We start from the raw sequence: 21,913 nt of genomic DNA on the forward strand, positions 1-21,913 counted from the left end.
CTGAACACATTTTTTTTTTAAATAAACTTTTTTTATTTTACTTGGCAAAAAAATCTGAAAACGAGTTTATGATGGCTATTTACTGAGGAAATCTAACTAGTGGGAACCAGAAGTAGGCTCTAGCATGTGGGAGGATGACGATGGCCTCGTGACTTTTCAGTTAATCTTTGTCTGCTGTTTTGATCTTTCCAGGAGTGTCATTTCAGACAGTTACTGAGATGCTGCAGCAGTGTCTTGTTAGTATCATCCATGCTGTTAGAGGTGCAAAATAATCCTGACCAGCTTCTACAAACTAAACTGTAACCAGGGCTGGATCTGGTAGAAGCTCAGTGAGTATACTCAGACGGGTTATTTTGCCACAGGAATCCCCCTTAGGAGCTGTGGTTGGTGCCTGAGTACAAGAGGCTGATGGTTCTCCAGGCTGCTATGTCCTGGTGGCACTCAGATTTAAGTATTTATCTCCATTTTTGGACTGCTAAAAGCTTCGTAGGTGACTAAATATGGGTCACACAATTTTTCATAAATCATAGAATCACAGAATGGTTTAGGTTGGAGGGGACATCTGAAGATCATCTAGTCCAACCCCGCTGCCATGGGCAGGGACCTCCTCAACTAGATCAGGTTGCTCAAAGCCCCGACCAACCTGCCCTTGAACACTTCCAATGATGGGGCATCCACAACTTCTCTGGACAGCCTGTTCCAGTGTCTCACCACCCTCATCATAAAATGACTCTTCCTAATATCAATACGTAAGTTTGAACTCATAGCCAGTGAGAAGGGTTATCGAGATTCAGAGAGAAGCAGAAACTTAAACTTAAGCAGAAACATCTGAGAGGCTTAACCTGTTAGATAGACCACCTGGGACCGAGACCTGCATTGACCGCTCTGGGTGACTAGCCAAAGGAGGACTGAGGATGTCACAGCATGAGATGAGCTCCGAGCCTGGCCTGGGGACAATCACTTTGCTGAAGGCAAGTCTGTCTTTGGAAAGACTTTTCAGCCACCCTGTTGGAGATATATCCATGTACCTGTGTCAGCTGAGAGAACAGACTGCTGCTCACAGAAAACTATGAGTTGATTGGGAAGGGCTTGGCAATCACTATAACACAGAAAAATCAATACATAAAAAGGAATATCAAGCTAGGGCTGGAAAGTGGTCTTGCCTCCGTATGCAGCAATTGTAAGACTGCTGCTGGAATAGTGTGCCGCCAGGGAGGATGTCAGAGAGGGGGAATTCAAAGGAAGGACACAGAAAATGATCCAGAATGGAGAGGAGCTTCTTAGGATGCAGAAGGATTGAGTTATTCACCTTGTTCAAGAAAGGGTGAGAGGTCCTACAATCATTTTAGATGAGTATTTACACATGAAAAAAAGCTGGCTTGGGGGTTACTTTTACAGGCATGAACTCGTGGGAAAGAGGGAGAAGGAGGACCTTAGGAGGGTTGCAATCTACTATCAGCACTGGCTGGGGCTGTGCATTTGCTTTGTTAGTGATACAGAAGCAACACCCACACATTCCCCCTTCCTCCCCCAGAAAGCTGCACAGCTCCTCTAGCCCTGGCTCTTCCATCCTGCAGACAGCAGCTTACCAGGATTCAGCAGCTAGAAGCTGAACTCTGCCAGATAAACTCAGCCTTGAAATAGGACACAATTTCCTTGAAGTAAGGAAATTAACAGCTGGAATGATTTACCAGGGGAATTGCACAGGCTCTTAAAATGAAATTAAGGGTCTTTCTAAACTGGCTGTCATCCAGTTGCAGAGAACAGCTCTATGTCCTGTTTATATAGAAGACCAGACGGCATGAACACAGGGGTTCCTTCCACCTCTACAATCTATGAAAGATACACCTGACATTTATAGATACTTTGATTCCTGATCGTGCTGACTTTGCAGCAGTGTATGTTCCTGACCTGACCCGAGGCAGATGCAGTGCTGCTCTATTTGCTACTTGTCAAATTTGGCAGATACAGGGAGGAGGGAAATGAATCACTTGCAAAAAGAAAAAATGCATTTTCCTCACTTTTTTTTTTCCTAATGTCAATCAGTGTAGCAGCTGATTAAAAAAAAAAAATGGGGGCAGAGAGAAAAGAACCAACATCTGGTACAAAACTTCAAGCCTGTTTGGTCAAATTTTCAAAATAAATGTGTGGATGTAGAAAAATTCTACCTTTGCAGGCAGAAGTACCCATAAAGAAACAGGTCACTCACATCCCAATAACCAGCTCTGGCAGTTTGCATTTTGTTTGCTCCATCCCTTTCAGCGTGGCTCATCTGAGTGAAGCCCGCAGCGCTGATGGCTGTGCCTCGGCTGACACAGATGAGGATGCGCCTAGGAGGAATGGGAACACCATCATGCCCTCGGCTTTCTTCTCTGATCCTGATGCCTGCTGGCTATGAAATGGTTGTGTATCACTTCTGCTTTACACACGCGCTGGCCAAGCCTTAATGTGCATTCAGAGCAAGCTGTCTTTCTTGGGCATGCCAGCTGCAATGCAGAGTGAAAGGAAAGGCAAACAGGCACTTAAATGGGCTTTGAAGCCCTCATTGCAATGCAGTGAGAATAAAAGCCTCTTTACTGCCAAAAAAAAAAATCAATTGGCAGCGGTACAGAGTCTCTCTTTTCACTGTATCCCCTGCTTACACTCACACCTTTACTCTGTTATGTTCTTCCACAAATCGACACCAGTTAAGACACGGCAGCACACGTCGTCTGGAGCTATTACAGGGCTGGCCTGGGAGAGCTCCCCGCCTCTCTCTTCTCATAACTCGACTTGATCTCTTGCCTTCCAGCACGCAGGCAGATATGGCACAGGGATGGCAACACCTCCCGCATCCCTCTGCTCGGCCGGGGTGCAAGGCTGGGTGGCAACCGGGCCAGCAGCACCACAGGGACCCGGCTGTGGGTTCCCCTTCCCGCAGGCGGGTTTTGGTCCCAGCACTACTGTGGGCTGGCTTGGCAGGTTTGGCCAGGTATTTCCCATCACTGAGCCTTTGCTTTCCTCCCCTCCCTCATTTTGGAAGCTCCTCAGGTCTGGGGCTCTTTTGCTGGGCGATGCGCAGTATTACATCAGATAACAAATAAATAACCTGTAACAGTCCACGTTGCTCCATTTCTCCCCCGGCTGCATACGTAGCACCTCTGTTACTCGATGCTCACCCATCCTAGTCAATCCAAGCAGGTTCCTGAGCACAGCACTGTCTACCCTAGAGCACTGTCTACCCTAAACTGCTCCCTGACCCCCATTTTGGCTGAGCTAGTGCTCCCGCAGAACAGCTTCCAGGCACGCTCTGGCAGTGAAGGCAGCAGGGTGGCCATCGCTAGCAGGCAGTGTGCCTACAGCTGCCTCCATCTCCAAGCCAGATGGTGAACTGGCACGGCATGGGCTGTCCCACAGCGGTCGGTCCTAGTGCCCACGGAAACTTCTGGGCATGCTTCATTTATGAGTACAGACGTGGACATGGTCAGCACGCCCATGAGTCCATATAGCGCTGGCACAGCCAGTGTCTGTACGCAGACGGGGCATAGCTGTACCCAGAGAGCGGGTCCAACAGATGCAAACACTGTTTTTTAAAACCAAGCTGGACTGAACTTGTAGCCCAAAAGGAGTGGGAGGTAAAGTGGCTTCATATCCATTTTATTGCTTTCATTCCTCAGCTGTTCCGGAGACCAGAGTTGTCTCTGACATAATTAGGGTTCTATTGCTCTGCCTATAATGTGCCCTGTACCAGAGCTCGTGGAAGAAACCTTGATGGCAGTTATCCTCTATTCCTAAAAGATTTCTGCAATCATACCCTTGGCTCTTCCTTCATTTACTGAAGAGTCTGGAATCAGAAAGTGGATCTTTATGTTGCACAAAACATACCAGAGCATTGGTAACAGGATGTCAAAAGCCATAGATTGTATCTTAACTTCATGGGTAATTCTTGAATAATCAACTGGACAAAAACCTACATTTAAATCTATAAACTTTGTACTCCAGGCAGATTTTGCATTTTGGTATTCTTATTACTCAGCTTTGTACCTGAGGATGAGAAGCGAGGAAATGTGGAAAATATGAGGTAGTCCTAACAGCTATTTATATCACCCTAAATTATGGAAAACATAAGCTTTCCCTTGAATAATGCTTGCACCACCTTTTTCCAAGCAGCTGCACAAAATCATTACACTTTGCAAAATTAATATGTTTGCTTGACTTTGGAAAAATAAATTGCACATATCAGCATTTTGTTTTGATAACTTAAAAATGATTATTATCTCCAAATGCCAATTTCTAGGTTATGATTAATAGCAGACAATTTTACTTTGAAACTGCCCAGTTTTTATTGTAAAAGCCCGTAGGTCTTAGTGGATGACTTGGGTTTATAATGAAATCTGAAAATGCTGGTTTAGTTATTTTGCATGCCCAAGCTGGAGGGATAATTGAACTAGTTTCTCAGAAAAGCAAGTTCAGGCTTGTGAGATGAAACGTCCGACCACAAGATGGCATCTCGTTCTCACAGTAACATCCAGTAATGGGCAGGAATATTTCTGAAAAGAAAATGAAGCGGTGATGGGCATTTCAGTAAACCAAAACCGTTTCAGACAGGGCACTCGCTCATAGTGCTGCCCAGCGTGGCACAGGACTGGAGTAGCAAAACATGGAGCAACGAACAACTCTTCCTCTCACCCCACCCGAACTGCGGTTTTCTCCGTTCATGGGTCCTAGTGAAATTTTGACCTAATGTTTTTAATTGCTGTAATTAAAAAATATTCTGAATCCACCATGAATATAATGCAGGCACTTTGAGGCTTTGAAAGGAAAGGTTGATCATTCACACAGATTTGAGAACCTTTTGACTGTGAATTACTCCAAAAGACAATCTGTGGCTGATTTTCTTGACAGCAAAATACTTTGTCATTCTCAAGGATGAGACAACCGTTTTCTATCATTCTTAATTTCCAGTACATGCCTAATATCTACGGTATGTTTCCAGTTATCAAAGAGTGATGAGACACAAAAGAAGGCTATGGACTCAGCTGAGAATTCCTTTAGTAATATTACCACGGGGAAAATGTGACTGGCTCTGGAACTGATATAGTACGAAAGCTAAATTTAAAAACACACGAATTTTAGCTGACACTGCTGTTTAAAAAAGAAGGCTTTCGAAATTAAATGTCTTTTATTTCTTATGTGCCCTACTAAGTAATACCTTTCCAGTCTCCAAGCACTGTATTAATTAAGGGCACAATACATGAGCGTGGATCCTCTCCAGCCTCAGACGTTTCCTTTCCCAAGTAACGCTATGTCCCTCTGCACCAGTGGCAGTGCCCCAGGGACCCCGGTGCCGTGGGGGACGTGCCCCCAGAGCGGAGGGAGAGAAGAGGCAGTAGGGCTCGACTGCCCTCTGCTTCGTGGCATCATCATCATCAGCGCGTTCACCACCCTCTGGTTTCAGCTAGGGTTTAAACAGGAGCTGTGCGATGAGGGACGCGGTAGGGAAGAACCGGTTGCCTGCTGGCTAGAAGCTGCCTGAAGTCTCCCTCTTGGCCTGAGTCATGCCTCTCCGCGCTGGAGGCAGCTGGGGTTACAGGCAGCCCTGAGAGCAGGGGAGAGGGGGCAAGCAGGCAGAAAGCAGATGTGCTGCCAGGCGGGTAGAGTGGCCTGTGAAATCCCCTGAAACATCAGCCTATTTGGACAAGAGTGTGTCTTGTAAATCACAGTCCTTCCAAAGGCTGTTCCTCTAAGGGCACGTGCGTACATCAGTCCTTGTTCAGGCGCGCTGCCCTGCTCGCTGCCGCTGTTCTGCTTGCTCTGAAGTGAAATATCTTGTAAATGTTCTGTAAATCACAACCTAAGACAGCAAAAATGCTGTATCCGGCTGAAACTGCAGGGAGAGTTTCAGGAGTCAGGCTACTATCATCTGTATTGGATTGACAGCACCTCTTCACAAAATCTGAGGTGGGATCTGTAATGCCCATGAGAGGTCATGAACCCACCACAATGGCTCATCAGGAAGACAGCACTATGTTCCCCAGTAAAATACTGAGGCTTCAGCTCATCTGCTGAACCGTAAATACCGACTGCTGCAGCACCTTTGTCTTACTGAAGGCTTTCACTAATGCATTGGACAAGTATCCTGCTGCAATTAGCATCTGAAATCTAAGAAACAAAAGCAAAGCTCTCTTCAGCTGTGGCTTGGAGAAATGCCGTATCAAAGTTTTCCCAAGCTCTGCCCCTTTTGTAGCTGCATAAGAGATTCCTTGTTCCAAAACATTAAGTGAATGATTGTGTGCTACTCCCATGTTTATTAGAGGGAGGCAACACTTTCCAAAGCCTTGTCTGTTCTTGAACCGAAAGAACTGTGCAATAAAAAAAAAATATGAGAAGTATTCAGAAAATATCAAGGAAAATATAATTGAAATTGTCCTTTTCTTTCACACATTGAATTCTGTGTCATTTTTATCCAGCCTGTTTAAAAATGGCTCTGTTCTGTTTGCAGTGGGAAAACAATAGCGTAGACAATTTATTCAGAACAATCACTTATTTGAGATCTGTTATAGTCAGAGAGCTTCAGCAAAGCCTGTGTCATCATGGAAGCTCATGAATGCTATTACCTATCTGCACACACCTAATGTGATATTCCTGACACTCCGTTGTCATCTGAATAGCTGCAAAAAAATATACTTCAGGACACGCTTCAGAGCTGAGAGCATCTTGCAAAAGCTTCGACAATTTAAAACACAGAATCGAGGGAGGGGGGGTGATAAAATGTATTAAGAAATTTGTACTCAGAATTATTAATATTTTGTTTCTACTGCTGTGGCTTAATTTCAGCTTTTCTCCTCTGCACTGTTTTCACCCAGGAGAGCTATTGCTCCATCCTGTGCTGCACCAAACCCCTGACACTTGGAGAAAAGCCCACCTTGAATGCCACTGTGCTGGCAGAGCTCCCCAGAACTGAATACTACTCAGGCAGACATGACTGCTTTGCCTACATACCATGAGTCTGAGCTTCCCAAGTCAGAGAGGGAACAAGACTGACCCAGATTTGAGATCTTTCCACATAGTCTTGGGACCAGCTCCTTCATTTACTAACACCTGAGAGCTGGGACTTCACAGTAAAACTGTTTAGCCCTGAAGACTAGCTTCTACTCAGCTTCAGCCCAGCTTCTACCTCTGTGACCAAATCTGGGAGCACACTTGAGTTCTGGTACCTGAACTAGAGCAAGAACCAACTATGAAGTGGCCTCTCTCTTTCACTTTGGTTCCCACAGGCAGAATGATCAGATGAGAGCTGCAATGTATCTGCAGGTAAGTACAGGTGCAGCTTCAGCTTAAATAGCTTAAACTGCAGGTTTTTCCAGAGTTTCAATAATATGAGTCCATGTCCTAAAAGACCTGTGACATACGTAGCATTGAATACATGCAGGCTTCTCAGATTCCAAAATGAGTGGATCTTCACTAAGGTTATGCAAACAGTACAGAGATAGATTAAATAATAAATGCAACGTGTACTTCCCTCACTTAGTATTCCTTCAAGTTGGAACGGGATCATCTAAGATATTCACACCAGTCCCATAGCTCCCTTTCTGACCGATACGCTTCTTTTGCCATTGAAGGTCAGCGTACCTGACGTGGCAAGTCCTGTGGTTAAAAGATGTTCCCATTCATCACACCTCCTACCACAAGAGTCCTCCTGACTCTCTTTCTCCCTTTATCCCAAAACTCCTCACATGGCTCCATACGGTACAGTCTGCTCTAGAGCTGTGGCCAGCACACAGTGAATACTATGCTCAGTGAGACCTCCCAGGGTCCAATGTAGTCATTACATCCAAGCCTTACCATGAATCAGAGTTAATTCAGATTTGCCGGTCATCATAGGGAAAGGAAGGGAAAGGAAGCCATACAATGCACAGTAAGTATAACCTTGGTAATGCTGCCTTTATAGCTCCAGGCTTTATAGTGGTATCACAGAACTACTGTCACAGATTACAGTGAAAATCTTGGAAGCCACAGGTCAGAAGACCGTCTTTCCTACCTACCTACGGCTGCAACCTCCAACAGCCTGCCAACAAATACTTACTTATTTAATGGAGCTTCTTTTTTTCATCTAACAAGCCATCCTCCAGACACATTTTCCTTTGCAGATGTTTCATCTAGACACTTATTTCTACAGAGAGCTGGTATTTTTCCTTCCTTATGCATCTATTCATTTGTGGTATAAGGCTTGCAAAGGTTTTAATATTTGTTCTGTTTTTACATGGTCCATAAGCACGTTATTGTGACACAAAATAAATGTTTCAGTTCAGAATGTATATAGCCTAGGGACAGATCACAGACACAGATGCGCCTCAGAAATACGCCAGAGACTAGTAACATTCTCTGTTCGGTTAGCAAGAAAATTTTCTGCTTGCAGTAGATCCTTTCCACCTTGGCTGCAAAATTTATTTGAAGAATGGGATTTAGGAGAGGGTATAAATGCTACAGTTCAGGAACAAAGAACAAATTTAACTCTTGAACATTCCTCTGGTTCCATGACGAGTGGATCTAATCAATTAGTAAAATCAGTAACATATCTTCAAAACAATGTTAAGGCATTCTTATCAAATGAGTATTGGTGGCATCATGGTACACAGAATACACACGGTACATCTGCAAGATCAACTGGCCTATAATCTTCTCTTTTCCCTATGAAACAGGGAGAGGTAGCATCACAGTGCCAATAAAAGAAATAATACTCCAATGTTGCCATTTCTATGTCATGTCCACCCCATACCATTACGGAGATACAATGATGTCAAAACACCACTTGAGGTGGAAACGAAGAGAACCTCCCTCTGTTTCACTTCCAGCTGCCCCTATTACAACTTGACTTCTGTGTTCAGACTGCAGTTTTCAGCCCACGGTGCAGGCACTGCTCCAAAGTGGTGGTGAAGATGTCCTGTGTGATGCTCAAGGGATGGGAGCGGTGACAGCAAACTCTATGCGAACTTCTACACTCACCCACGCAAAACCTGCCTGGGTCCAGCTGGACACCACTGAATACAGATGGAGGGATCGGACCATGAAGCCCAGTGCTCGCATGTCTGAAAGCAAGGTATGAAGACATTTAAATGAACCCCTGATTTAGCCTGTAAGCATCCAGACTGTATTCGCACAGTGCCCAGCACACTGGGTTTTGGAAGCTCTAGGGATCAGAAAATAATAATATTTGTTTTCTAGATAGGATTTAAATAAGCACTATAGAACTATTTTAGCAAATAAATAAATATGCATTAATGTGCCAGGGTAGCTTCCTCGACTCTAAATTAAAATAACCTAATAAAAATACCCAAATATTTCAGTCAACTCACATTTTTATCTATGTGACTTAGAAGAGGATTATCATGTGGCCATATTATTTACGTATTTTTCAGGCATGATTAAGAAAACATAGTGATTGGAAAAGTATCCCAATTGGGACAGATAACATTTATGTGATACGTGGGCTGATTGGAGATTTTAAAGTGCTGTTTGTTATGCTACAGCCAGTTATGAAACAAATGATCTGGCTCCAACATAAACTGTTAAACTGAAAACATGCCAGAGGGAGACAGCTGTCAGTACATTAAAAAGTCATTTTCTCAGAAAACAAAGACTTAAACCAATCATTTTATAAACATATTTCTTTGCCCAACCAGATTTACGTAACTCTAATGGTTCGTCTGCTGCATGGAGAAATAAAGTAAGTTTTTGCTCATGATTTTTCAGGAATTTCTACTTGGGAAGAACAGATGGTGCTAAAAAACTGAACAAGGATAACAGCATTATCAGGCTTTGAACTACAAAATCCATTCTTACTACACACATTTAAAATGGAAGCAAGGCATACCACAAACCTTTGACCGTGGCCAATCCACAGTTTGCATTTAAATGACACTGTTCCTAGTGTCCAGGATCACATTTTGGAATTATTTTATCCACATTTGTGACAAAGGCTTGGGATTATAAATTAAAGACATGACAAACTTGCCAGTGGTGTAAACTTGTATCTCTCTGTTAAATCAGTGAATGTAGGGATTTATAAAGCACAAGGATCCAAAGTCACGCTTTCCAAACAATCTATGCCATGTTTCATGCTGACCCAGGTGCCTGCCTGGACAGGTCTTAGGGAGGCTGGCCCTCCAGACAAAGCTCAGAGCACTGCGTTTTCCCCAAAATCATTTTGTACTTTTGTACATCATCCAAGCAATTATTCCTGAACCCCTCACTGCCTTAACTCCTCTTCTGAAAGACCACCTCTGTGACACTCAGCCACCTACAGAAACCAGAGATCCCGAATTACTCTGTCCTTCTGCACCTGCATATTCAATAGCCCCGAAAGTAAAGGCAGCACTCAAGTGTAAAAGCCTGAAATCCCAGCCCTCTCACTTCAGAAAATAAATTAAAATTCAGCACCAAGGTAATCCATTACCTGGACTGCTGTGGGTTAGAGTCCCAAGAATCACGAGTACTGAGGGGACAAGAAATGTCAAGTTCACTAATTCAAGCCGGGGAATTTATGAGAAGGGAATGGGGTGGCTTTACAACCCTGTTAATGTCTGTGCTGGCATGGATAATTTTGAGCTGACAAGCTACTGCTGGATGAAATATATTCATTTACTTTGCCTTCCACTCTTGTTCAGTGAGCCAAGTCTTGACAGAGCTATTGTTTCTGGTTTTATTTGAAACTTATTTTACCCGTTACTTTTCTTAAAGGCACAGTTCCTGCTGTTGTTTTGTAGAAATTCTTTCTTTTCTTCTTCTTCTTGCTTGCTATACTTCCCTTTTTCCTTTTCCTTCTCCCCCTTCTTCTTCCCCTCCTTCCCTTCCTTTCTTCTGTCCTTCCCTCCCCTCTTCCCCCCTTCCTGCACCTAAAACCTTAGCCCACTGTAGAGAGAAAAATGAAAAATGACCTGTATGGATGTTAAAGACCCAGAAGCCAAACAGCAAGGAAAAGGAACCCTCCAATGTATTTATTTCTAAATTGTATAATTTGGGGCCAGGTTTCTGTGGGCTTTGAAAACATGGAACTGATAATAAGGTCACCTACTAGGATTTAAAACCAGAGCTGTCTCTACAGCGCAGTATTGAGAGTGGCGGGTGGCAGCCGTGCACAGACACAATCTGTTAAAGCAATAATAATGATTACTACGCTCCTCTCCAGAAGCAGCACCACTAATGAAAATGCGTAACCTAAATATGTCATTACCAGCAACTTCTAAGACAAGTCTAACGGCACCGGTTGCATACGCAGCCGGCAAGGCCCACAGCTTCTGCTCCCTGAGAGACGGTGAGGCACTGGCTCCACTCTGCAGCACAGGGGGAAAAGAGCAACCACATAAATCTGCCTGCCTGGTGTCTGGTGAATCTGCCTTTTTCTCAGAGACAGACCCTGCATGTCTGGCCCTGTCTGGCTCCAGAGGCGTCTGCCCTGCACGGGTGGGAGGGCAGCTGTGCCTGCGCCCAGGAACCAGGAGCGCCCCGGGCCCCAAAGCTCGCCCCGAGCCCCAGCCAGGCACGGCCCCTTGGCACGGCGACATCCTTCCCTGGCGTCCTTTCCCTGGCCAGGTGCTGCTCACCCCAGCTGAGCAGGATGATTCAGCGCTTGGTGGAAGGTAAGCGTAGGTGCTGCCAAAGTCTCCTCCAGTGTGGTGATGTCTAAACTGGAGAGTTACTCAAGGCTGTCAGCCAGTTTTTAGCCTGCACCCATCCATCATCCACTCCTCAGTCTGGTGATTTCAGTCTGGCGCTGCTTTAAGGCCCAAAACTGACTTAGTGCCCGTCTGTTTCTAGGACTGGGTGGATCTGCAGCGAGAGGGCAGGCAAGCCCGAGTGCCGGTGGCCCTGCATCCCTGTCCCCTAGCCCTGTGACCCCTGGCCGTGCCAGGGCTCCCGTGGGTGGCCCAAGGGCAGGTCCCGGCACACAGAGAGCCACCAGCTCCATGCTCCGCTACACACAAGTGGGTACAGAAACAATGAGGCAACGGGAGCACCACTCACGCTGTGGAGTGGAAATGCTCCCACGTTGGGCTAATGTGTAAGGTCAGAGCTGCTCACCTCTGAGGGAGGACCTCAGCGAAACGTATAGCGGGCATGTACCCTGTAAGCATTGGATGTAAACATGCACATCCTGGTCTTAAATAAAACTTGCTGTGCAACACGTCAAGTTACACAGAAAGAATCTTTTAAAAGCACACCACTCCTAATTAAGGAGATACCCTCATAAAAGTTGTTTTGAGCTTTTACTACATCTAAATGAAAGATAGGAAAGGAAAAACAATTATTTTTCTCAGCTTCTTAATATTCTTAATGTAGTCAATTAAATCAGCATAAACTACACCCACCTCCAGTTCAGACTCAGACTGGTTTTTATGATGTTGCATCGCCACTGTACACAGAACTTTCCCAGCAAGGAACAACTGAGTGTATCAGTACCTCTTTCAATTTGCAAGTGTACAGTCAGTAATCCTTTCTCAGACACAAACACGCACACACACACGGACACATACACACTTTGGGCTCTTGCTGAATGGAGGTTTCTGCCACCAGGCAGGCTGTGAGGCCAAGTCAGACAGTGAAACAATGGAGGTGGTACCCTCTTCTCTGGGCCACCTACAGCGACATTCTCCTCAACAAGTCACTACCCTGTTCCTTGCCACTTGCTCGAACAGGAGCAGGAAAGTCAGCGTCACAGTAAATATTTACAAAGCAAGCATTCCTGTTTCCATTTTTAAATCACTGTTTGCTCATTATATTGCCCACCCCTTTTATGGTGATATTATAGATGTTTTCTTCTATCTCCACTTTGGTATCACAAATAGTTCCATCCAGCCGCCTATGAAGACATAATCTTTCTTCTTGAATTTGTCAGTGAATTAGGTATCCAAGAGAGAGGAGCCCAGATGAACTAAACTGTTTCAGTGGGAGGTATACAAAAACTGTATATCCTGTGTCACAACTCTAGATGCAATATTCTTAGGTGTGAGGCCTTCTTTTTCGGAAATGCAGCTGAGACCCCTCATTTGTATTTATTTTCTTTAGACAGTATTTTTTAACCAATATGCATCCATTTGACTAGCCACCTTCATCTGTCAGTCATCGCCTCACCTTAGCCAGCTTGTGTGTTGCAGGAAAATAAAAGGGTAATGTGGGAAAAAAGCAGACTAGTTTAGTTTGTCTGCTAAATATGCTCTCTTAAAGTGAGCAGTGAGATAAATTATGCCTATCTAGTAGCTAAGGTAGTGCCTGCATCTGTAGCCTCTACAAGCTTTAATAACGAGGGTACACTCTGTACTCAGGAGACGAAGAAATCTGAAAATGATCTTTTGTGCACAGAACTATCACTCAAAGCAGGCATCCATGATGGAGAAACCACTGATCTCTAGTTTTGGACAACCATGGTGCTTCCTTGATTTTGCAGTTGCATCTATTTCCTTTTTTAGCTACTTAGCTGTGTGATGAATTGTAATGGGAGTTGTTCTGGGTAATGCAAGTAAGAGTGGGCTAAAGAAGGCAAGCTGCTACATAAATTGTGCTGTTTGTTACAGCTTTTAAGTTGTTTAAACAGCCATACTGATGAAATGTTGGTAACCATCTGCTACCAACATTTGTAAATAAATATAAACCAACCTAAATATTCCCTGGCTTGTTGTTCTGTTTCAGGCATGGGTCTCTTGTTTTTGTTGTTTGGGTTGGTTTTTTTTTTAACTCTATATGTAGTTTATGCACAGAATTTCTTCAGACTGTTTAGCTGCCTGGGGGTGACTTCACTATGCTATTCTTTGGTACCCCTCGATGCAAATTACTCATGACTAAACTGAGAGGAAGGACACCTAATTCTGATTATTCAGTGGCAACACAAGCTGTAAAACTGTAATCTGTTCATGGCAGACTGGGAAGAGAGATTAATTATAAGCTTTCTTTACATGAGTTCCTTTTGCAAATCTGAGCAAGTGGGACAAACCTGTTCTACTTACAGAAGGAAGAGATTTCATAGCATTTAGGAGCCCTACCCAAAACTCAGCTGTGTTTGGCTCTATAGAAATAAGAGCCGGAATTTTGAAAGTTTGAATCTTTAGTTTTGGCCTTACATCAGGGTCGAGTGTATTATACACAGCAGCTCTGGAACACTACTCACTTCAGTGCATCCTCTCCCATGCATGCTTCCTCTCTAACTTGTGATCATACAATCTCTCTTTTGTTTCCACAACAGTTGCTTACTGGGAAAAATAATATTATGAAAATTGTACCAGAAATCAGCTATTGGGTACTTCTTCAAGCATCTACCACAATACATGTTACTTGTTGACTCTTGCTATCATTTTGCACCATAGTGCCCCAGGGAAATAAAAGCTGCTTACTCTCAGATCTGGTTTCCTTTCTGACAGTTTTGTCTCTGCAACAAACAGTGCCTCTAAGTTAGGAGTGCTCAGAGGGAAACTCACATTTTGGAGAAAGTGTTTTAAAAGATTATGATGAAATGAAAGGACTTCTTAAGAGCCAGATTTTCCTATTACAGTGCTACTTTCTGACAACTGGTAGTTAAGTTTTACAACACATCAAGTGCTGTGCACATTTTAGATGCCTTTTTTCTTTTGTTGATGCTCTGCATTGAGTTATTATCTCTTATTGAACATGACTTCTGAATAGTTTGGTGAGATGTAATATAGTAGAAACGTCTCTTGACTAATTTTTTTTAAAAAGTTTAAGTATTCCTTTCCCACTAGAGAGCTAGATCAAATATGAACAGAGCTGTATTATTTTGCACAAACCAATAATCTCTTTTGCTTCCAGATGACTGCAATGCTTATGAAAGCTGCCAGGATGCGTTAAAATCATTCATGAATTTGTAATAAGGGTCTTAGGTTCCACATGGCAAGTCTTTTGCATTGCCAAAGGATTCATCCTTGTTAATAGCACACTCTGCAGTTTTGAAACACTGGCCTTTCAGACTTGAGCAAATAATTGAATCTCCTTTTGGCTTTGTTCCACTAATGACCCATTGGAATAGGGCAGACCCCTAAAGTCAGAGAGTAAATGGGGTCTTCTTACTGGGACAGGCTTCTAACTGTTTGATATGCTGCTGTACAGCTGGAAATAAAAAGTGAGGCCTGCACTTGAGGAACAAAGTGTTCAGGGAAAAAGGAGCTACTCAGTTCTCTTGCAGCTATTTGTAACAAATATTAAGATGGGTATTAATGGAGTGTGAGTAGAAGTGTGTGTGTGTGTGAAAGTACCAGAAGAAGCGGTAGAACATGTATTAAAAAGAAAGGCATGTGAATGAAAAGAAGGAACAAACCGACCTAAAGGTAAGGTGCCAAACAAGATGAAGAACAAGTCTGGAGCCATAAAATACCCAAAGGCAACAATACATTCATGAATTTGTGAAGGGTGAAACAAAATAGTGAGTCAAAGTATCCCAAACACCATCCCCTCCTAGAAAGTACAAAAAGCAAGTAAAAAATCAGTTCATTTGCCAATCAAGAAACACAGAGGCACAATGACGACTTAACACACAGAGCATAAGGATGCTGTCTGATCACACACGTGATCTTGGCCAGACCATTTGAACACACAAATTTTGGTGCTTCTGAGTATGTGGGTGTGAAAGTGTAAAGGGAGACAGACAGCTGTTCAGATTTTGTTTATAAAATCACATTCCCCTTCCATAAGATCTCATGGTGAGCTTTATCACATTCATTTCTTATGCTCTTTAGTTCTTCAAAATCCTTCAAAACCCAGAGATCCCCGGTACACACTCTTTCAACTGATGCACACATCCCCCTGGCAAAGATGTTTGCTGCAACTGCTGTGTAGCAGCTTTAAGGTAGGACAAGGGTGGCACTGCAAAGATAGGCTTTACAAAGTAATGGCCCAGAGGGGGCCAGACAGCTTGAATGAGACACCACATGGATAAAATTTTCTCACATGCGCACACAGCCAGCACAAAAATCTATGCATCATTTAAATTCATCTTGAGACTTTAAAATTAGGGAGTAAGTGGTTTACAGGCCTTTGGCTGCCCCAGTTTCACCCTCTTTAAACACTTCAGCCAAAAAGAAAATGGCAATAAGTGAAGGCCTTACAGACTGTGTTGTCCCTTTATGGTAGTGGCAAGAAATAGGCAGATCACGTAATATATTTTCTTTAAAAGGACTGAGGAAGTTGTATTGAGTTTTCCAGCAGGATTTGAAATGAAAGCTTAGTATAATACTGTAGAATCAGTGTGGAAGCTTGGGAGATTTAGGAGTCTGATTATAACATGGAACATTTTAGTTTTAGGTCACCATTTCACATTCAGACCAGTTTCCAAGTTTCCATGAAAAGTTTCTATCTGCTGAAAATTAGGACACGTGCTATGCAAGTCTGTATCTTCTGTCCTGGTTACACAAAGCAATGTGCCGATCTGGGAAAGTCAGAAGTTGGAAACTGGATTATCTCCTTGGTGCAAAAGGCAGTACCTTCTGAGCTCTGTTAGATCAGGCTTCATAGACAGTCAGATCAAGAGGCCTTACAGGATCATCAGTTGGGCATGTCTCGTAGCAAGGACAGAAGAGGACACATATGAGAACTCCAGTGGATTTAGGGTGATCAAACTGTGTTCCAGAAAACCTACGCACTGTCTTACTCTGACTGTGTCTGACCTCACAGGCATCCTACCCAGAGTTGTGCTCTGGTATATTAAAAAAAATTCCTTATCCTGGGCAAAACTGAGCATCTCCGCACAAGCTTATCCAAGTACTTCTTCATCTGAGGGGATGGATCCAGTAAGTGCATCCTGCTTAACCTGCAGCATCAGCCACTTCACAAACCAGTGGCAGCTACTGCTTTCTTAGGAGTGCCAGAGGATGAGCAAGATATACGCGAGATGCTTTATTCAACAACTCCTTAAAGTAAAGTACTGATGCAGTCTCAGAAATCCCAGCCTCCTCTCTTTCCTTTCCACTCTCCCCCTCTCTCCCTTCCTCCCAGCAACTACCCTGGGAGGCTGAAAAGCCGGGTTTCCTAACACACTTGCTTCAGAAACCATTCAATTCTTTGCTGTGCTGTGGCACAGTTGTAGCAGTGGAGCCGGAAGGAGCATTGAGAGTTGTGACAATTTCTTCATAAATGTCTGCAGAGCAGTTCATTTTTTCAGTTCTGGGGCCTCTAAGCACTACTCCAACATAAACATTGAAAAACAAAAGATAAGAACATCACCTAAGTAAAAAAAGAGAGAAATCTGCTGCTCACCAGCCCAACATACACAACACTACCAGCTAGCTTGTGTGTGTCTTATTCAAACAGCTGCTGTGCCTTGCACAGGCTCAGGCTAACAAACATGGTAAGTAAGAGCAAGCCACCGCTGACTGGCAACTACCAGATTCCCTTACCTCATTTCTGCATATTCAGATACTTTCAAAAGCAGGTTTTTATTTTCCAAAGCTAATGACATGTGTAAGCCATAGCTTAGGTTACGTAATTTTCATAACCAGGATGGAAGACCACACTTCAGCTTCAAACTATTCCTTCCGCTCTGAAAATTCAACTTCAAGGACGAACACTCACGATGCTCACTTTGTAGCTGTGCCTATCACACATGTGGCCTGACATCCATGTTCCTGAGGGAGAGCCATACATGACTGTTAGAAACCAATTGTATTTAAAAGAATTTCAATGTCCAGAAGTCTCTCTCAGGCAAACCTGTAACACTTACACAGAAGAGACAGGCAGGTAAGGATTCCAGGCATGATCTGATGATTTACTAGCATCTAGCAATCAGGCTACTAGATTGCACTAAATAGTATTTAATCAAGAGAGAGAGCTCCACATAAAGAAAGGAGCATAGCAATGAAAACTCTCATTTACGGTCTCATGTATACTTACTTTGGCTCCACTGAGATTAAGTGTTCTGCATGAATCATAGCGGTACACTGATAGTTTGGCCAACGCTCAGACAGTACATCAGGGAAGAGAATTGCATATAATAATGCAACATCCTGTTTGGAGGCTTAAGAGGCAAAAATCTAGCAGTAATCACTTCCAAGGCTAGTAACTCAGTTCTTATTGCCTTCATAATGACTCCACAGTTATTCAGTCAATGAAAATGGAGTCTGATATTGAGCATGAAGAAGATAAATTAACAATAAAATGGGTCTCACTCATACATCCACCGCTTACTTTAGTGGAGACCTGCAAATTTACGGTACGCACTTTTAAAGTATGTTGCCCTCCTCTTTAAGGCGCTGAGACGGTTGAAGGGAGGCTGGAGCAAAGCCTTTCTTTACTAAATACTGGGTTGCTTTCCTGAAGGAAAAAAAAAGCGCTGTTTAAATTTAATAAACAAATTTTCCATGGGAATTAATAAATAGTTCATGTTACAAAGGCCTTTTGGTTTACCCATCATTTTGGCTAACAATGAAAACAAAACAAAATTCTTTTAGGGGCTTCAGATTTGACACTAACACCATGCATGAAGTGCCAAATGCCAGGATGTCAGCCTTATTAATTTTGGTATAAAACCCAATATTCCAGACAAACCTACTATATACTAATTAATTAAAAAACCTAAACCAACCAACCAAATAACCCCAAGCAACCAACCAACCAACCTCAAGAATTGACATAAACCACACCAGGCAAACCCAAGCAAATTTAATCTTATTTGATGTAAGCTTCCTTCCTCCCATCCTGCCTCTCTCCCCAGCTCCAAGCAGTTCTCTTCTGTGTCTCAAGTCATGCTGGAAATAACCTAGAGAGCAAACTCTTGGCTGGAGACCCCAAATGTCTTATAGTCAATGGATATATCCCCTGAAGACTTGCCTTACATCTAAAATGGAATACCAAGGATTTTACAACTATAGCAGTTGAAAAATCCATCCATAATAAACCAGGGGGTTATAATTCACGGCTTAGAAGCCACAATACTGAGCTCATTCTTTAAAATCCATCTTGTTAAAGCTGGTTATAAGACAATAAACAAAGCCTAATGAACAGAAGACTCACTGTGTCATGTCTAAAATTAGACCACATGACATTTGCATTGTCATGGGTTTGTGGAATACTCAAAGGCTATTGTATTATTGTTTTAAGCATCATATGTATCTTTATCAATTCGATAATTACAGCTAGTTCAGTATATTGCTAGTTCAATGGGTATGCGACAGGATAATTTCTTACAGGAATAAACGATGGAGTCAGTATAAAGAAGTGTAATTAGTACAAATTGCAACACTGAAAAAAAATGCAAACAGCAAGTCTTCTGATGTTCCTGAAAGAAACAGCACAAACAGAAAGGACTGCATTACCTGTTTGTCACTGCCCTCCTCACAGAGGTACTGAATCCTGAAACCAATGCACTCAGTTGGTTATTGTATCCCCACTTGTACAGCCAAAAGTAGCCCCGTGGGCAATGCCCTGTGTGAGACGCAGCAAAGTGCCAACACAGGAAAAGTGATGGGAACACGGAGCTGGGAATGGGAAGAGGGGTGTGTGAAGTCAGGATTTAGATCATCTGAAACTGCCATGGAATCACACCTTAAACTGCTTAAAATAAGCAGGGTCATTTTGAGAGAAATGAGTTAAGGAATGATCATATGACTGGCAATCCAGGCAGGCTTGAGAAAATTGCATCCTCCAGCCAGAACAGCGGTGAGGAGGCAGGACAGGCTAAGGAAGACAGAAAGCTTCAGCTAAGCTACACCTGGCCTGAGCTAGACACAGTTCCCACCATGCCTGACATACCACTGTCTTACATGCCTTACCGTACCACCTGAAACCGCATATAGCAGATTGATTCTGACCAGAAGATTTAAGAAACTCCAGGTTAAAGTCTGAAGAAATCCAACCAAGTAACAGAGGGGAGGGAGAAAAACAGTAGAACAATTGCTCTTGTATCACTGGATGAAACCATAAACTGAAACCAAGCAGGAAATCTGACAAAAAAATAAAACAAAGATACAGGATCAAAAAAAAGAATTGGTGGAGCTTTGAGACTTTGTCTTTATGCCACCAAAATACACACATTTCTTGAACCATCGGGGTAGTTCATCTGATTTCAATCAACTAAGGGTTTGTAGAATGTATGGTTTGATCCACATGCAGAAATATTTCACTGAGCTGGGAAGTGAAAAATCACAACATAGGTCTGGTGCGACTCCTTCAGAAATTCATTTCTGAGCTCCCATTACCGTAACGATGCTAATATACTGGAAAAAGCTCAGATGAAGAGAAATAAAAGTTGGTTGCTGGCTTGAATAATGATTTAGAGAAGCACCTGAAGTGTGCATGCACTCGTAATGGATAACTCATGGGATATATGCTGCTAAATTCAAGAACAGTGAAGCGCAGATTAGGAAAGAGATCATTTATGAAAGCTGTCTGAACAGCAGGCTATGTTAGACCATGGAACAGCCCCACAAGAAACAAGCGGAGCTGCAATGTGTGGAGCTGCAACTACTGAGGACAAAATAATACACTGGTATAAGGGAAGACTCTATGAGATAACAGATCCATACACATCTGTTTCTGCACTTGATGAAACCGCAAATGAGAACAGGACGGCTGCTAAACAAACATTAACGATGACAGGAACAAGCCCCTACAACAGCAGTTCTCACTTCCTACGTGACCTCTAATATTGTGATTGCCTTATCCGTTCAGTTTGGTTTCATGCACACCTCCTTGTCCTCATGTCACTTTTCTCTTACAATTATAACCTCTATTATAAAATGGGAAATATATTTGCAGTTTTCCTCAAGTGCAATTGATTATAGCATTCCTTGAAATGCCAGAAAATTGGCTTTCCTTTCAGACCATCCACATTTTTACACAAAAGCATTTCCAGCACTGGTTTCTGCTGCCACAGCTGTTTTGTAGCCAGAAGAATAGGCTTTTTTTTTAAGTGTCAATAATAAAAAGTAATAAAAGCGTGACACATCCCAAAGCACTTGGAGCTACTCCTAACAGAGAGCTACGGAGGGGAGCACAATCTTTTCCCCTAGTCCTGTCAATCACTGTGTTACACCATTAAAGGATCAGCTGGTTAAAGTAATCTTTTCTCATTATTGCCACCTTTAACGCTGGTGGGGGGATGAGCACCAATGACGTAGAGGGCTTTAGGTCCTTAAAATATTTTTTTTATAAGGTGCTCCAACTTTGGCCTGAAGAGACACGTCTCTAAACTTCTTTCAACTAAGATTTCACCATGTATTTTCAGCCTACCTCCATTAGAACTAAAAAAACCCAACCAACCCACAAAAAACCACCACCGACCAATCAAACAAAACCCCAAATCAAGCTGTTTTGACACGGAAAACCTCTTTAGCTGCACACGAATTAAAAAAAATGCGTTTGCGAAACACGACACAGCTAAACACATGACGGCGGCTCATCTGCGAATCTAATCACCGCTCGCAATCAAGGTGACTTTGGGGAAAAACTTTCCAGGGAAGCGCGGTGCCGCCCGCCCCAGCCCGGCCCCCCGCACGGCGCGGCCAACACCGAGCGCCCCCCGGCTCCGGGCGGGGCCGCTTCTCCTCACGGGGAGAGACTCCTCAGGGAGAGAGCCTCCCGCCCAACGGCTCCCCGCCCCGGCGCCACGCGGGACCCGCCACGCGGGACCCGCCCCGCGCGCACCTCTGCCACTGCCTCCCACCCCCCCCCCCCACGCGGGGCGCGCACGTGCTAAAAGGAAACACGGCGCGGCGCACGCGCGGTCCGGCCGCCCCCCCCGCTTACCCCCTTCCCCGCGCCTCGGGGATGGGGAGGTCGAAGGAGGAGTCTCAGCCTCCTGGAGCCTGATTGACTGATGTCATTTCCCCAACTCCGTGCCTCGCCGACCCATTGGCTGTTTGCGGACCGCTATCTGCATTGCGCTTCCTGGTTGGCTGTTGCCGCGCCGGGTGTCGCCCTATCCTAATTCGGGCCACGC

At 43.7% G+C, this 21,913-nt stretch overlaps 1 long non-coding RNA gene across 4 annotated transcripts; it reads right to left on the minus strand.

The window, feature by feature from the left end:
• Nucleotides 1-8,553: 8,553 nt before the first annotated feature.
• LOC140647768 (uncharacterized) lies at nucleotides 8,554-21,750 on the minus strand. Of its 4 annotated transcripts, none has more exons than XR_012040955.1 (5): nucleotides 21,721-21,750; nucleotides 19,746-19,916; nucleotides 18,196-18,288; nucleotides 17,376-17,603; nucleotides 8,554-9,068 (listed from the first exon to the last, which is right to left on the minus strand). It is a non-coding gene; the product is annotated as an uncharacterized lncRNA (long non-coding RNA). The 4 variants fall into 4 exon arrangements; XR_012040954.1 differs by lacking the exon at nucleotides 21,721-21,750 and adding an exon at nucleotides 20,006-20,167; XR_012040952.1 differs by lacking the exons at nucleotides 19,746-19,916; nucleotides 21,721-21,750 and adding an exon at nucleotides 19,290-19,701.
• Nucleotides 21,751-21,913: the final 163 nt, after the last annotated feature.

The sequence above is a fragment of the Ciconia boyciana genome, chromosome 1 (genome assembly GCF_034638445.1).
Source record: "Ciconia boyciana chromosome 1, ASM3463844v1, whole genome shotgun sequence".
In the NCBI taxonomy this organism is placed as follows: Eukaryota; Metazoa; Chordata; class Aves; order Ciconiiformes; family Ciconiidae; genus Ciconia; species Ciconia boyciana.